Source organism: Oxyura jamaicensis, chromosome 3, assembly GCF_011077185.1.
Source record: "Oxyura jamaicensis isolate SHBP4307 breed ruddy duck chromosome 3, BPBGC_Ojam_1.0, whole genome shotgun sequence".
Classification (NCBI taxonomy): Eukaryota; Metazoa; Chordata; class Aves; order Anseriformes; family Anatidae; genus Oxyura; species Oxyura jamaicensis.
The window spans coordinates 79,173,328-79,179,125 of NC_048895.1; the positions used below are offsets into that span (position 1 = coordinate 79,173,328).

Genomic DNA, 5,798 nt, shown 5'->3' on the forward strand with positions numbered 1-5,798 from the left:
GAGAACATTGATGCTTTTCCATTTGACTGAAAACACATTTCCTCTTATCCACCATAAACATGCATGATAAAAATGCAGATGATATTTTAAAAGTGAAACTTTTTTCATAAATATTTAACTTTGCATAGATTATTGCTAATCTTAAAACCATGTGCATTTACTAAGAGGTAGGGAAAAAATGCACTCTAGGAAGTTCAACATGTGCTGGTCTTATGGCATCAACTCTTCTAGATTTTATCTTTGCATGTTAAAAACAATAATGGAAACATCCCCTCTGTGACCTCTAAGATTACAGGGATAAAGCTCCCTTAGTGCAGTGATTGACATGTTCATCTAAACTCTTTTTCTTGAAATATATGAAAAAACTACTATTGTCTATACAAACAAGTGAGAGAAGCTTTTGCTAATAACAAGCCCCAGAGTATTCATGCATCTACCTTTCTGCTCTTTGCAAAGATGTCACATTATGGATGGTCTTCATCATTCCTCTAGAGAAACATAGATTACTGTTCTAATGGTGACAGTATGTTAGAGTAGTGGAAAATAATCATGTCATCCTGATCGTTGGCTCTCTTCTCAGGCAAAAGAAATTTTCCAAAAAAGGACATCCAGATTTAGCATGCTAGCGAGTTCCTCTATTCCAAATGAGAAGCCATTAAAAAAGCTATACACCTGGAGAATTAGGAGTAAAAATATCCAGGTTCATAGATATCTTAGCCAAATTAGATAGTGATGAAAGTAATCCTATACCAAGCCAGTACATTTAGAAGTACATTTACATTTTACTACTTACCTACCTCTATCTCTGCAAAAACTGTTGTTCTCTGTCTTTGACAACCTCTGATTGTGTCTAGATGCACAGGCAGAACTTAATTTCCTTATCAAGATGGTCTAGAAGGTGTATGTTTTATATTTAACTGAATTAAGAAGTGATAAAAATGGATGAGTAAGGAAATATTTGTTCTGTTTTGTATTGCATAATCCCCAGTGTTGTATGCAAAATTAGATATATTAAATGCTCTATTCATAAATTCAGCTTCCATTCTTTTGTCTATGTAAGTAAACACTGCTAATCTTGCATAGAGTTTGACAACTCGGGATCTACCTAAATCTGAAAGACTTTAAGTGATTTAGACAAAATAAATAAATAAATAAATACATAAGACACATTAGTGTGATATTTTTATAAACAAACAAAATTAAATTTATATATATATAATAAAAAAAAAATACAGTGTAGAAGGATAATAGGATTTCAAGACACTAGGTAGACATCAAGAAGATCTTAGTAGACTTCACAGCTTTCCTATAGACTTTATTGGGCATGGTCAATAATCCCCCTTATCAATCCACAATGTACAAAATAGCACTTGCATTTAGTCTATTATTTAGTCCATAATCTCCTTGGTGTGGGGACTATTTGTATTATGTGGATGTACAATGTATGCTGATCTCAGCATGACATAGTAACCACAGTTTTATCATTGTATGTAGTACTATATTTGGCTATACTTGTCTACTTCAAAACAAATTCTGCAAATGGGGATGAGCAAAGTTTCATAAGAAGCCTAAGTTATCCAACTCAGGCATTTTAGTGTAGGGCACTCTTGTTTCAGATTATGTCAGTAATTCTGTTATCTTATTCTTCACCAATATATAATTAACTTGTAAAAATTCACCAGGGACTACATTTTAGAACAGAAGATATTTTCCGTATGTGGAATTTTTTTGTCAGTATTTTTAGCAGAAGGCAAGGAAAGAAACAGCTTAGTTGAGGGTTTATTATCATGAAACAGGAAGTTTATTAATGTTCTTACTTGCCATTGAACAGTAGAAGTCTGTTATTTGGCCTAGCCCAGTGGAAGAATGAAAAGATTATACTAGCAGTTCCTGAATTTATCACCCATATTTTCTCCTTTAAAAAATTCAGTCTTTTCAGTTTGTATGTTCAAATGACTCTACAAAAAATAAACCCAGGGCATTTTTTTTTTCCTCTCTATTTATCTTTCATTTAGTCTTTTTTTTTTTTTTTTTTTTTTTTTTTCCCCGAAGTTTTATTCCATGTTTCTCTTACCTGTTGTATTCCTGACGTTCATCAAGACTGTTACCCTATCTAGGTTGATTTTTTAAATGCTTAATTTTCCCACAAGGTTCATCTTCCATAGATTAGTCATCTTCAAACCCAATGAACCTCTAGTTTGTTCAGTAGCCATTAGAAAGATCTAGGCACCTCTAGAGAGTGACAGATTCCACTCTTGGGTGATATCTTTCACTACTATTCAGTTCAGAAAGATGACTTACAATGAATATTGTTAGTTACTTGTATGTGTCTATAGGAAATACTAATACATGCTTTATTTCTTTATCTATTTATTTATTTATTTTGTAATGGACGCTACACATTAATGGAGCTACAGAAATAAGAGCACAAGTCTTATATTACTGCTTGGTTGTTAGTAATGGACCATTATTTCCTATGAATCACCCTGAAAATAATCTGCTTTTTGCAGATCAGTTTTTAAAGTTTTTTTTTACAGGTACTGAAAGCCATTCATAGGTTTGACTGCTTGAACTGGCTTTCCAACAAACTTGGGAAGCTGAGCAAAACTTTACTAAATACAATAAAAATTGTTGTGGAGGCCATTCTATAATTTTACTGTAAACATGAGAATGGACAGCAATTGCAAAAAGAATTTGCGCATAGAAAGATGAAGTTTTCACATCTAATTTCAGAAATGATCAGTCTCAGCTGAGATGACAATACTGTTCAGTTAGTTTAGAGTCTACTCTGTAAGACAATATTATAAATTGTGAAATACATGGTTATGCAATTAACAACCATTAACTTCTGTTGTTGGTCTGATTGGCAGCATAAAACCAAGGTGCAGAAATAAAATGACTTACCAGTATGTGTCAGATTTATCAAACATCCAAGGAAAGACGGCAGTAGATTGTAGAAATAAGCTTATTTTATAAAGCTCTATAAAAAATGTGAAATAGTTTATGTAGCACAGTTCATTTATAAATTTGTTTTATTTTTCTATTTCAAAATCACAAATATTTAACTGATAAGAACAGATACTACACTTGATCTTAGCCGAAAGGCCTTTTATAATAAAATCTGATATAGGAATTGTTTTAACTTTTATACTCTAGGGTCATTTATAAAATACGGGAATGACCCCCCCCCCCCCCACAGTAGGAAGAAGGAAGGAAAAAGAAAGGAGGAATCAAAAGTAGGTTTTCAAAGTAAGAGCCCTAACACTTCTATGGTAACTTGTTCATTCTTACTTTCATACTTGCCCAAGGCATCTTTAAAGCAAAGTGCATTTTTCTTGCTAGTTTCTCTAGCCATATGGATAGAATATTCTCATGAGACAAACACACACACACACAAAGAAAAAACAAAAAAAAAAAAAACAAAAAAAAAAGAGTTTGAACTAAAAGTTCCCCTCTCTGATTTAGTATTTTAAATGCACAGACAAAAGAAGGTGAGAAGAAGCTGCAGTAACCTTATCCCCTCATTTTGAAAGCATATTTGGAGAAATCAGAACTACCTAACATGTATGTCTACCTTTACACTAGATGTGAGTAAAAAAGGTCTGGAGGAAAAAAAAAAAAAAAAAAAAAAAAAGTAATTTCAAATATTTCTCTCACCAGCATCCCACACCAATTAATCTATGGTGGTTGTTGTTTAGATTGATTGCTTTTCTGAGGTATTTCTTCTCAAGTACAGCACAAGTGGTTTTTAACCATTAACATGGTCAAAAGCCTCAATACATAGCACAATAAAGAATGAATCCTTATTCTACAATTTTTTCTTAAATAAGGTAGGATGAACCATTCTCTGGAGATCTGAACTCCTTGTGATAGTCATTGCTTATAATGACTTGTAAGGACTTACAAGTGTTTACAATAGTGAGGTGAATTTCAAATTTTTGATTGTGGGTAAAGTATCTGATGTGATAACTTGTTCATTTATTTTCTCTTCCAGTAGGAAAACAAGCAAAACAACATACTAATTTTATGCTGTTTATCTCAAATTAAGGTTTTAGTTGTAAAGCAGCCTACTCACTCACAGAGGGATTCCAGCTGCAGGCATGAAGGTAAGAAAGCCTTGATGAATTTAAGCCAAGCTGCTGCTAGTCTGGTGCAGATGTCAAAGATGCAGAGTCAAAGTGGCTCCAACACTCAAGCAGTTTTCAGGTGAATATTTCAACAGCTTAGTCCCTGATGTTCAGTTTTGATCAGCTGTAATTAGTTTAACTCAAGGTACTGTTTTTGGTTAACTGTTTAATTAGATAAGCAAAACCAGTGAGTCAATCATTTTGATTGCCGATGCTACACAAGAGAAAAACAGGCAGTTATATGGTACTCAATGCTTCAATCACTGCTGAAAACATATCTTAAGAAGGGAAAGAAAATGAATTTAAGAAGATATCATAAAATGATTTGGATTGGAAGGGACCTTAAAGATTACCTATTCCAACCCCACCTTCCACTAGCTCAGGTTGCTCAAAGCCCCATCCAACCCGGCCTTAAATACTTCCAGGGATGGGGTATACACAACTTCCCCGGGCAACCTGTTCCAGTGTCTCATCACCCTCAGAATAAAGAATTTACTCCTTAGTTTAATGTCATTACCCCTATCATTTTCTCTCTGATAAAAAATCCCTCCCCAGTTTTCCTGTAGGACTCCTTTAGGTACTACAAGGATGCTATAAGGTCTCCCCAGAGCCTTCTCTTCTCTATGTTAAACAACAACAGCTCTTTCAGCTTCATGGGAGAGGTGCTCCAGATCTCTAATCATTTTTGTGGCCCTCCTCTGTACCCACTTTTAAATCACATCAAAATAACTGTAAGGTGAGAAGAATGAACTTGTACTGTATAACTGCAGATTCATTTCAGTGAGTACCTGTAAACTGAACTGGTGAGGGAATACAATCCAAATAATAGTATGCAGTAAAATAACTGATGTATAATACTTATACAGCAAGGAAGCAAAGTGGACATCTTCTTTTTTTTTTTTTTTTTTTTTTTTTTTTTAATTTTGACATGTGATAGACACTATATAGTGGTATATATTTACACTAGCATTGAAATATATAGCAATATATTAACTTTGCTAAATTATGATGATAACTAGAGTTATCAGTGGTTATTACCGGTGGTGATAACTAGAGATAATTTAATCTCTAAAAGATTAAGGTATAGTATCTATCCATTTGTTGTGTTCTGTTTTTGTTTTTGTTTTTGTTTGTTTGTTTGTTTTAATCAATTATTTTAATGTTCATTTTTGGTGAAGTAGAAAATGCAATTCTAAACTTTATTTGCTGACTGTGATTATAAATGCAAGTGCAAAAAAAAACCCTATAAGCTCCAGAATGTTACATTAACAGAAGCAAAAATATCTAACCCATACACTGACAAGGGGTCAATCAACCATGTAATGTACAATATATAAAAACAAATTTTAAAGTTAGTAAGAAGGTAAAAGGCCACTGCTACCTTGGATTTGGCATATTTTATTTCTTCCATTAGACCTGTTCTTATCCTAATCCTGGACTAGTGGTTTTCTGTGTTTTGTTTTTGTTTTGTTTTTGTTTTATTTTGTTTTTGTTTGTTTGTTTTGTTTTTGTTTTGTTTTTCCTGAGCTACAATTTCTAAAATCAATATTTATTCCTGCTAACATTATAGATATGCAGATAAAAGAATATCTATAATTGCTGCCTTTCAGTAACATGAGTACATGTGAGTACACCATCCTGGCTGCAGTCCAGTGAGTCTTCCCATAAGAT

The 5,798-nt window shown here is 33.1% G+C and overlaps 1 pseudogene; it reads right to left on the bottom strand.

The window, feature by feature from the left end:
* Positions 1 to 3,008: 3,008 nt before the first annotated feature.
* Positions 3,009 to 3,113, bottom strand: LOC118165384 (annotated as a pseudogene).
* Positions 3,114 to 5,798: the final 2,685 nt, after the last annotated feature.